The 13,039-nt window shown below is 27.6% G+C and overlaps 1 protein-coding gene across 2 annotated transcripts in view; it reads right to left on the minus strand.

The window, feature by feature from the left end:
* Window positions 1–13,039, minus strand: part of LOC123296970 (rap guanine nucleotide exchange factor 4) — a 252,698-nt gene that overhangs the window by 68,650 nt on the left and 171,009 nt on the right. The gene's annotated exons all lie outside the window — the stretch shown is intronic.

Consider the following 13,039-nt stretch of genomic DNA (forward strand, 5'->3'; position numbering starts at 1 on the left):
GCGAAATGAAATATTCTATTGTAAATATTTCATATTTATTGACACATTAATTTAATAAATAATTTTTTTCTTCAATTGTTTTGAATCAAAATATATAAATAATGGAAAACCAGCACCATTGATGGGAATTGAATGAGTAGGTAAAGGTATAAGAGGGGGAATGGTGAGAGGAAATATTTGAAATATGTTGATTGCTATGTGGTATAAAATATTAATGATGAAGGTTTCAATTATCCCTTTTATAATTTAAATATAAAATTAGTGCCGATACAAAATGGTCAAATTGAAAGTATGGTACCTATACGGAGAAATAACTTTATGGTCAGGTAAAAATAACGGTTAGGTAAACTTACTTAAATAGCTTTCGAACTACAGCTAACAAGTTTTCCCACAACTTTATTTATTATAAAATTTTTAATTTAACTAATATTCCAGTAAACGAGGAGAAAAAAGCAATATGGTTCCGAATGGTGATTTTGTCCAAGGAGTAATAACTACTTATTTAAGAAGGTGATTATCACCCTCTGGATGAAAAATATGTTAAAAATGACAACAAAATCGAAAGATAATTAAATTCTATGAAAAAAGTGTCTATAAGCAAATCGAAATTCGGAGTATTTAAGGTCAAATTTGACGATTTCATTCACGTACAACTTTATTGGTTGAAAAAGCAGTACGAACAATGGCTTATGATATTTAAAAATTAGTATTTAAATTTCCGAAACACATTTATAGCCACACTAAATGTCCAATACTATACATAATTATGAGTACTGTGTTTAAATCAAGTATCTATATACAGAATGTTCAAAAAGTATGATTAACAGTCGAAGAATTAGAGAAGGAATTCACTTTGTGTTGAAAAGAGAAAATATACGTGCCCAATTTTATTTAAATGCCATGAAATCAAAATTGGACCCTCACACACATAACCCTTAAATTACCCTTGGAAATTCTAGATGGAAACCCCAAGTTTTTTACAAATTCATATTCTCAGTTGTAAAAAAAAAATTTTCTTCGTGTTAGTTAAAGCTATAATTGTAGCCAATTTTTTGTTCTAAGATATCTTTCAAGCGTGAGTATAGAATTTCGTACACGAAAAATTTGTCGGGGTTTTTTTAAATTTTGTAAATTTCACTTTTGTGATGATTAATTTTTGCGACGTTATACAACCGAAATCATTTGGCGAGGTCATCATTAGAAATAGCAAAGCTGGCACTCTGCAATCGTCCATCAGAGGACGAGTTATCTTAAAATTAATTATTATGTGTTTGATAAATATAATGTATTCGAAAAAGCGTACTTTTTGAAAACCTGTATATGCGTTATGAATTCTGGTATATTGAAGTGATGATTTGTTGAAAATATTTTAACAGCAATCCATCGATAAATTTATTATTAGCATTGAATTTCAATTAGCATTTAATTATTCAAAAATATATAGAACAGACAACACAGCAGCATCATACATTTATATGTCGTATACCATCATATAAGCTATTATGTAACATGTAATTTAAATATTAAATAATACATGCACGTTAAAGTATACATCATTGCTTTTGCTTGTGTGAAATGTGAATATTTGGAGCAAAATATTTGTATAGAATTTTTTTTTTCAATTAGAACATGATTTTTTTTATTTGTTTGTGTATTCATTTTAATTGAAAAGGATAACTGCCTAATTTCACTTTGAATAGAACATAAAAGATATTGTATCGAGTATCCCATATCATTTTAGACTGAGTCGCTAAAAATAGCACAAACAAGTGAAAACAAACTATTGACTGGGTTAATTATTGAAATAGTCTAACGGTTTGGAAGATGGGTACTACGGACCCAAGACCCAATTGACCTATGTTGCTCATTTACGAACTCGACCTCACTTTCTACGTCCTGAGTACGCTGTAAGAATCAGCGATTATTCAGCTTGATATCTTTCTTCTTTTTTGAGTTATCATGTCCACAGACGGACGGACGGACGGACGTACGGACAATCGGAAAAGGACTAATTAGGTACTTTTATGAACACCTATACCAAAATTTTGTGCACAACATTCTTCACACAGGCTGGACCTCAACCTTAAAATAATTAATATGAAATAAAAACCTATAACATAAACTTCAAAGGACTATTTTTGATATAAAGTACACCTTTAATTAATTTTCTAGCTAACCGTAAAGCAACTACAAAGATATTAATTTTTACATTCAAAATGAAAAACCATGATAGTAAAATAGATGAAACTGTGATAGTAAAATGAATGAAAATTTTAGCTCTAAAATCCAAAGGTTAACATAAATTTCTATATTGAATGTATATACAGTGTGTTTGACTTAAAATTACTCAATTTAACACTTATGATGAAGATAATGTTGATTATGGAAATATACAGAATGTGATATAATACATGCGTTAATCAATGCATCTAAGTGAGACGTTTTATATACATGTGTTGAAGCTTCGATATGCGCTGACATACTTGTAAGACGCTTGGAGAGTAGGAGTTTCTTAGTTGAACAGATGAACTACAACAGATAAGCCACGATAAAATTACTTTTGAAATTTCATATAACATTGCTGTTATTTCTTGTTTTTATACCATGTATATATGAATTATATCAAGGTTCACTAAGTCTAGTCCTAGGTTTGTAACGCTTAAGAAAAATGTTGCTATATACTAACAGAATTATGGTGTAGGTGTACATAAAATCACCTAATTAGCCCATTTTAGATTGTCCGCCTGTCTGTCAACATGTGCACACAAGAACTCAAAAACGAAAAAAAATTCCAGGGTGAAATTTTTATAGCGTGCTTAGGTCATAAAAAGTGAAGATGATTTCGTAAATGAGCAACATAGGTCAATTGGGTCTTGGGTCTGTAGTACAAATCTGGTAACTATCAGAGATAGAACAATAGTTTATATGTAAAAAATGTTTCTTATACAAAAATAAAAAACAACTTAGACGCAAATTATCTAGTATGAATTTTATGGGAATATCAGTTATGTGTGTGTCACATGTACGTATGGGTGGCTACCTAAGAGTGGCAGTCTTTCTTTATTTACATGACGTAAAAAAAAAGAATCGCTTGCGTAATCATGTATAAACACTATCTATACATGATATTTCAACAATTAATAACTCAGTCAATTGTTTGTTTTCACTTGTTTTAATTTATCATTTTGTACATTAAGTTTTCGAAATTTAGTTGAACTGACATTTTAAAATACTGGTATTTCAAACTTTCACATCTAATCTATTCTAATCTACCATCTAATACCTACCAAAATTACAAGGGTGTAGTTTAGTTAGATGTTTCTCATGCCATGTTAAGTGTCATATGCAAGGTGTTCAAGTTTGTATATAAAAAGTGATACAAAGATCAATTTTATTTTGAGTTTTGAAACCTGAATCAGAGAGATGCATACAACGAACCTAATCAAATAATTTCCATTCGAAAAAATAATATTTTAATAACGTAAAGTGAAAGTCAGATTCGACATCGGACTTTTATCGAAACACAAATATTTCCAGTGTACAAGTACTCCTTATGTTCCCGTTAAATTCATTTCGGTTTGCAAAACCTGTATTTTATATTAAAATTTTTTCAAGTTTTTATGACGCAATATGAGTAGATGATATATATAGTATATGTATATCATACATTTTTGTATCATGTATGTTAATGAGATTATTTATGAATATTTTAAAGTATGTATTGTAACCTATAACGTACTGGCAGAGTTTTTTGTTATTGATCTTGTTGGTAAAGGAATTATTTCACTAAATTGATACTAGATTTCTTTTGTGAAAATTTTAATAATATTCATGAAAAATGTTTTATGTATTTTTTGTTCATTGAACAGAGCAATGTAAGATTTTTTTATTTGAAATTACAGTTAGGGAGTTTCCAGAAATAAAACAAATCCTACTCTTCAGTTTTCTGCTGCACTGAGTGAACAAAAGATTTATACACGAGAATATACTAAAATAGTAAAGTACTAGCTCAACTCTAGCAGAATTAGACAATGCGGTACCCGTGGCTAAAACTAGGCTATGGAAATAATATATAACTGAAAAATATTATCAGTAATTTACTTCATTCTTATTTATAGGCAATTTTATTATATATATGATATACAAATTACATTCTGAACAAAATTAAATCTTAATAATATTTCTCTAGTTTTTTCCTGAGTCTGTTTTTTGTCATTAACTAGCACGATAGGCTTTAAAATGAGAGGTAAATCATACAAATTGATAATTTGACAAGAAAAATCTCGTGATGTGATATAAAAACAGGTTAGCGAAACTATATATAAAATACTATTTCGAAATAGCATATTGTATAAATAGTTCGTCAAATTGTCAATTACTCGCGCCAGTGGGACTAGACATACGACCGAATCGTCAATTTACGCTTCGTGGGTAATTATCTTTTTTACACGGTTTACACAAGAGTTCCAAAAATCAAATTGAAATAAAGCTTTCATTTTGTTTAACTGTTATTTAGACACAATAAAATCTAAAAATAGTATTTTGGAATTAGGGAACTTTGATTCAAGTATACTTATAATCGGGGAAGTCATAATATGTAGAACTCATCAATGAATTTTTGGGAGAAAAATATTAACTTTATAGTACTACAGATATAGTGATAAAAAGGTAGCGGGCAAAATAGGCAAAATAGGTTAAAATGTCACGTTATTCTGCAACATATTAAATTACATACAGAAATATCATTTATATTAAATTTCTTATTTTGAACAAAATAAATTTTTAAGTGCAAAGTTTTTTCTTGTAACTTATTAAGGTAAAAATACATAACAAGCATAAGAATTTTACATGTTATGAATTTTTAACAAAGTTTTCTATTTTAAACATTTTACTTACGTTCTCATAAAAAATAAGCAATAAATTGTTATTACACGTGCAGCTTGTATATAATATCCAATAAACAGATATTTTTCATAATATTACAGATGCATGGTTATTGAAAAGAAAATACAATGAAATAAAAAGTAAAAAAACAATATTAATGCATGTATTTTTATTTACATATTGTAAAATAATCATAATTTTCAACAATCTTCTAGAGTAACAATAATGGTTTTGATAATTCATAAATATAAAGTAAGCTTAACAAAAATTACAAAAATCATAACAAAGGAGCATTTAAGAGCGTTCCTTAAACCTTCCTTATTACCTCCATCAAATAGTAGCCCCAAATATGAGGGCGCGTAGATGGGCAGTAAAAAAGAAATTGCCATAGGTGAATTAACTCGAGCGCATCAGATATGGTGGGTTAATTACATAATAAAAGATGTACATTTCAATAATAATGTGGAAAATTTTGATCGCGCTCGAGTTACTACGGGTAACATTTTGCAAGGCTCCCATTTCCTTTCGGCACGCTTTAATCATCAAATTATTTAAATGTACAGTTTTTATCATGTAATGAACTCACCATATTTTAATCTGATGCGCTCGAGTAAATTCACCTATCAGTTTTTACCAATCTGATCGACTGCCCTGCGCGTGTCCTATCTATATATTTTTGTATGAAAGCAAATTTTCAGAACAGATAAACATAAAAAAAATTTTGAAGTCATAAAGTTTCATTTTTTGAATCCATTTTACAAAAATTATTCTGCTGACCGGCTAAACTTACAACACTCAGTGTATTTTCAATAAAAATCCATAAACACATGAAGTTGATTGTTTAACGACTCTCTATTATAATAAAATTACCAGCAGTGATGGTATTTATTACATTCCCATAATTAATTATATCTTTTAATTAATGAATTAAAACAAATTAATTGGAGTTACGCTATAGTAGGTATATGATTCATTTTTGGTGTAAATGTGAAATTATTCTTTTATTCATTTAATTTAAAATTATGTAATCATCATATTCATTTATTCAATTAAAATAGAACTTCAATTGAAAGACTTCTTCTGTTTCGTATAATTTTTGATTTTTGATAAAAACCATAAATTTTGAAATATTTCAAAAACCGAAAAAAGAATTATATTTAGTGAAGCACGACGTTTCATTCATTCCTGATGACGTAATTAATTAAATCTCAACTACCAAAAATATTAAAGTATTAAATAACTTCACTCAACAGGGTAATGAATATATGAGCTAAGAATAATAAGTGATAATTGAAAATGATAAAAACAATTAATTATGTTTATGATAAATTCAACTTATAATATTCAGCCAAACGTTACGTAGTTTTATTGTTTTAAACTGTAATATTATTACAGGTAAAAGTGGTGATGTTAATGTAGGTATTGTCTACATAGATGGTGTCTACATATCTTAATTTTAATACATAACACACATGATAACTCTCTTAAAACAACAAATAATTTTATGATATGTTGGATACTGAATAATATTTTACTTTCAACCACATACCTACACCGAGAGTTTTTGAAATATTAAGTAAGAATAGCGAATATACCTGAAATTTAAATTTGGTTCAAATTTTTTTTTTTTTTTTTTGTAACATTATTGGCTGGGCATTTGAACTAAACCATTACAAATATCGTTTTAATTACTTAAAATTAATTAATAAAATTACAAATTCCATGACAGATTTCTAAAACGGACATAAAAATTTTAAAACGGACGTGACGTCATAGGATGTGCTTTGTCAAACTTGTTGACATACTAATTGGTATTAACGTAGTTCCAGCATGGTATTTGCAGTTTCTATGTTAAAGCAATGGTTCAATTTTTTTTTCGACAGAATTTAACGAAAAATTAAATTTAAGAATTTAATAATGCTTACTATTAATTCCCAAAGTTTCAGAAATTTTGACCGTTTAAAATGGGAAATAATTATGCCAACGTCCCAATTTCGATCAATTTATGTCAAAATTAATATCTCGAAAGTGAAAATTAATTTCTAAATTTTTTTTTTAGAATTTTATTGTATAAACATTTTTTTCTACTTTTTCTTCAATATATAATAATATCATAAAAAATAGTTGGAGAGACCGGACATTTTACATGCTTTAAATGGGACATGACCCTCAAAATCGCGAACTTTGTCTTTAAATATCTCGCGATCTAAACGGTCAAAAATTATGAAATTTTAGGAATTCATAAATAAAGCTATTATAAACCCGAGAAAAAAAATTCGGCCAAATCTGTCGAAAAGTGATTTCATGCTGGTACTACCTTAATTATTTATATTTTGTATGATATTACCATGGATATATACTATCATTACTACGTACGTGGATATTACACCTGTAGTAAACAGTACATTGAACTGTCACCAAATGACAGCTCACATATTAATGCATCATCAATAGAGAGCGCCAAAAGTGTATCTTAAATAGTAGCTTCAATATTTATGAAACACTGTTTATTTATCACACAGGTGAATGTTAAAAAGTAGGTCATATGTCCCCTACAATATTCCTCTAACACATTCACTTAAATAAACAACAACCCCATCTTAATAAAATTAAATTTAACATCGCAATATATTCCTATGACGATGTTCACATATATTCTATATAGAGAGACTAGCACTAGAGGATAGGTATACCATACATACCCTTCATTCAATATTATTATAAGGTTATAAGATATAATATATATGTATATGTAGATTTTAGGTATCCAGTACCTATCTACCTATGTCTAAAGTATACACGATGTTCAATAAATTTTTATACCCTGTGTATGTGAAATATAAATCAAGGTACACTGATTTTAGTCTCAAGTTTTTAACGCTAAAAAATATTGATGATACAAACAATATTTTGGTGTACAATATTTTGCTGTCCGTGATCACGATAACTCAAAAACAAAAAGAGATATTATACTGAAATTTAAAGCGTACTCAGGACGTAAAAAGTTACCTTTATTTCGTAAATGACGGTAATTGGGTGCATAGGATCCATCCTGTAAACCGTTAGAGATAGAACAAAAGTTCAAATGTTCCTTATAAATAATTATACCACCTTCATTGTTTTGAAATATTTTTTCGTAAACATCAATGTTTACATGTTAGAGCGTAAATTAGGACAAAACTTTGGTATACATTTTCTCCAAAACGTATATTTTTAATCACAAATTAAAATGAAACTCACGGTATAAGCAAACATACATATATTTGTGTTATGGCCATGTATAAAGAGACATATTCGAACGTAAATATTTAACGAATATTGAGATATTGTGATATGAGTAACGATATATGTGCGTTGCTTGAGTATATACCTACCTAAATTCATGAAATAAGCTACACTGATCTTTGTATACTTTTGTATAATGTAAAGTTTGATTTGTAACTAGTCATGCCATCATAGATACATATGAAAAAAATACAGGGTCCTCCAGATTTACCTTACCATAAATATGTAAAATTTCAATTTGATGAATATTGGACAAATTTATAAAAGTACATCCGATAATGAAAGAAGCCCTATCTCGTTAATTGTACATCGCATCCATAAACAGCGTGAATTTTTTTTTCGATGTAGAATTGCTGATATACTCTGTATCTAATTGCTCGAAAATGCATTTACCTTTCTAATATTTTACTCAAAAACATGAAACTTTAGTATAAAATAAAGCGCTGTGTTTTCAAAACTTATATAAGAAATCATTTTATCAAGTTGTTAGAATAAACTAGCTAATGATTGTTATAAATAATGCAGGCAAATATTTAAAGTTAAAAAAATGCACTTATTAATAATCTTTGTGTTTAAAATTGAAATTCAGCGAAACGGATAGTTCACAACTAGTATTAAATTAAATAGCAATAAAACTGTATTCTTCTAGAAATTTTCTAATGCCCCACTCTGTATAACTTTGTATAACATTAATCTATTGATTTCATAGCGTTCATTTTACTAGCATTCAAGGTTAAAATCAATATAGTATTAATTATATTGAGATAACCAAATTATTGAACTGTAGATTATTAAATTCAGATCCGTTTAATTGAATTGTATACAAAATAATTTTGGAGTAAATTAATGATATACATATAAATAGTCACTATGCCAGGAAATGAAATTGATAAATCTACTTATATTCCTGTTTATCAGCCTGTAGCTACAACCAAAACTTCTACGTCTTTAGTAAATATATAGGTTCTATACCAAGTATGATTTAGATTAACGTTTAATGAATATTTTAAACAGTACCTAACTTGAACGTTTAATTATAATATGGGGAATGCCTTGCAATACTGAATTTATATACTTGGTACAATCGCAGACAGAAAAAAGAACCAAATTGGTAATCTTTCATTGTACTATTTATATAACTGAAGGATACAGGATAAAAATAAGCATTTTATATTTTTGAGATATTAAAAAACTTTTGTTCTATCTCTAACGGTTTACAAGATGGATCCATATACCTTGACCCATAGGTCAAGACCCAATAGACCTATGTTGCTCATTTCGAACTCGATCTCCCTTTTCACGTCCTGAATACGCTGTAAAAATTTCAGTTTGATATCGTTTTTCGTTTTTGAGTTATCGTGTTGGCAGACAGACGGACAGACGGGCAGACAACCGAAAATGGACTAATTAGGTGATTCTATAAACACCTATACCAAAATTTTTTTCATAGCATCAATATTTTTAAGCGTTACAAACTTGGGACTAAACTTTGTATACCTTGCATATTACATATATGCATGGTATAAAAATGAACACTAAAAATAATTTTAGTTTTTTCTTTTTTTAATATACGAAAATTCACATAATGTGTGCTTTTAGACTAACATATCGCCTAAGTAGTACCATTTATTCAGTCTCTACTTGTACAAAAAGTAGACATAACACTTTGTTTCATATTGAATGGTTTGCTGCTACCAAGATAAATATTTAATTTATTTATGAAAAATATAACTTTAAGGCACGAATTTCAAATATTTTTGTTGAAAGTGAAAATAATTTATTTTAATCATGAATAGATAATAAATATATTTTGTAAATATATTAACAAATAAGTATATGTTTAAAATAACGTGTAGAATTTTGAAAACATTTATTATTTAGCTAAAGCATATGTTTCCTAAAATACAATAAATACCTTCTAAAGCATATGTTTTCTAAAATACAATAAATACCTTTCCTATATTCCCAAATGTATGTATATGTATTATGAGGTTTATTTTATATTTGTACAATTTATGATGTTTCTTTAAAACTCCTTTGGAATAAGAATTGTCTGTTAATATATAGAATGAGAATGTCTGAAAAATATTCGACTTTAGATATTTTAAAATACTTTTACCTCTAAATCATACACACAAATAAATTTCACTCATACGATCCAAAAGGTAAAAAACTGAGGTGGTTCTTCTATGATAACGGACCGACCTAGACAACACCTTCTCCTTTGTACAGTATATTACTTTCGTAGCAACTTTGTTTATTACGTATAATTTATTGTCTTTAAGGATTTATAAAATTGACGAAAATATTGTATTTTTTATGTTTATTTACTTTATTCATAGTTATTATACTTCTGATGATTAAGTGCAGTAAAGGTCTAACACAATGTAATTGAAGACAAAATGTAATTAGGACACTGAGTGGCCTTTTTTACGCTTTCATAATAAGCTAAAATAAATTTATAGATAGTCAAATGAATATTTCCATTGAAATTCAAATTGGATATTGTCAATGTTTCTAGTGCAAGGAGTTTTCAAGGAAGCTCAAATTGTATATTTCCAATGAAAATTCGACATTTTCGCGATTACAAAACTTGAATCACAGTTAAATGAAATATTTAATACAAGAATTTCCCAGAAAAAAGAACATTGTCATTAGTTGCCCACTCAATTTTATATATAACCACTTATCAATTGATCTGACGAACTAAATATTCAAAAGTCGACACTAGCTTTCCATAGCCAGCGAATGCTGTTACGAAAAGGTCATTAAAAACGTGATTGAAAAGTAAAAATGAATATTCACGAAGTGCTCTCAAAATATATTATGAAGTGCTCTCAATACATTTGAATCAATAATTGATTGAGTTGAAATTTTGTATTTTACTTAATCAATAGCAAAACTAATTTCACAGAGTAGTATTAACAGTTAACATTAACAACCAATTACATTAAAAATGACTTTCACTACATAATAAGGGTGGATAAATGTACCTAGAATTAAAATTAACATGTATTTACAGCCATGCAGTAAAATATCACAATGAAAATCCCTTTTGGTTTTTCCAAAATATTTCGTAAATTAAGCAATATTTCAAGAAATTTATATAATGATTCTTGCAATAAAATCCTGAACCTCTTAGTTCGATATTTCCCTGCTTTTTAATACATAATTGTTAGTCTAGTACATGAGATTTCTTATTTTAAACTTTACTTCCTGTAAATTTAAGATTTTTCTGAAAGCTGTAATATGGGAGAAAGACTAATTCATCAATAACCAATGATTTATGTGTAGTTTGATTTTAAACAAATATACCAGTTTGTAAATAAATAAACATATTGTCCAGTAATAATAAATATAGTTTAAAAAACTAAAAAACACGCTTGTTGCTTGTTCTGATAAATGTATATAACTGATGATGTCCTATGCATGGGAATGCTATTAGAGAGTTATAAACAAACATACAAATATAAATACATACATACAGGTGAGGTTAATATAAGCGTGTTAAAAATCAATACAAGCAAAAAAACTATAAAATACTTCAAGATACCTTTGACAGGTACTATATCTTACCCTACATATAAATTTCAGTCAATAGCATACGCATTAATGTTTATTATTATTACTTACCATTATTGTAATCGAAAACATACGTGATAATTGGTTATGTCTGTGAATTTACGTTTACACATTGTATTTATATAAAAGAATATGAGAAGTAATTTAATTAAATTAACCTTTTTTTGTGTATACACAGATATAGTTACGATATATTATCGAAATTCTGATAGTATTGATAAAAAAAATATTACTTCTTTTATTCTAACCTTTTTTTTGTGTGATTTTTTTTTCAAAAATCTTTTTTATTTCATTCTATTCTTAATGGCGGTAGGCAAATTTTATCCAAATTTGATTAACCAAATATGTAATCCCATTAAATTTGGGTCATACTTTTCAAATTTGTGATCAAAATTAACCCAGCTTTAATAGATTTCAAGAATGTGGAGTCCTGGTCCCGGAATTAAGCACATTAGTGATAGCTAGCGAATAATTGACATCACAGCTGAAAAGAATCACCCAAAATTAATGAGTTTCAAAAAAAATTCTAATACGATCGGATCAAATTTGCCTGTTTTATCAAAAAAATCGAATTTTTTAACTTTGTGACGTCATCAGAATCCAAAAAATTTAATTTTGCTCTATCACATCTTAATTTTATCCAATTTTGATAAACCAAGTATGTAATCCTACTAAATTTAGGTCATAATTTTCAAATTTGTGATCAAAATTTACCCAGCTCTAATAGATTTCAAGAATGTGGAGCCCTGGTCCCGGAATTAAGCACATTAGTGATAGCTCACGAAAAATTAACATCACAGCTAAAAAGAATAACCCAAAATTAGTGGGTTTCAAAAAAAATTTCAATAAGATCGGATCAAATTTGCCTGTGTTATAAAAAAAATCGAATTTTTTAATTTTGTGACGTTATCAGAATCCTTAAAATTTAATTTTGCTCTATCACATCTAAATTTTATCCAATTTTGATATACCAAATATGTAATCCTACTAAATTTAGGTCATACTTTTCAAATTTGTGATCAAAATTAACCTAGCCCTAATAGATTTCAAAAATCAAACTTTCTTATAAAAATTCGTATAATACGATAATTGATGTGTTATCGGCAATTAAATTAATAGTAATAATGATTACTATAAATGCTATTTAATAATAATATAATCAATATACTATAAAAGTTTTATAAAGAGCATAAAAATTTAATGTTATTGAATATAGCAGCGTAGAGATAGATAGATAGACCACAATATCCACATACGTATCAGATAGAAGTCAATACGGGTAACCGTA

This window comes from Chrysoperla carnea, chromosome 3 (assembly GCF_905475395.1).
Source record: "Chrysoperla carnea chromosome 3, inChrCarn1.1, whole genome shotgun sequence".
NCBI classification, from domain to species: Eukaryota; Metazoa; Arthropoda; class Insecta; order Neuroptera; family Chrysopidae; genus Chrysoperla; species Chrysoperla carnea.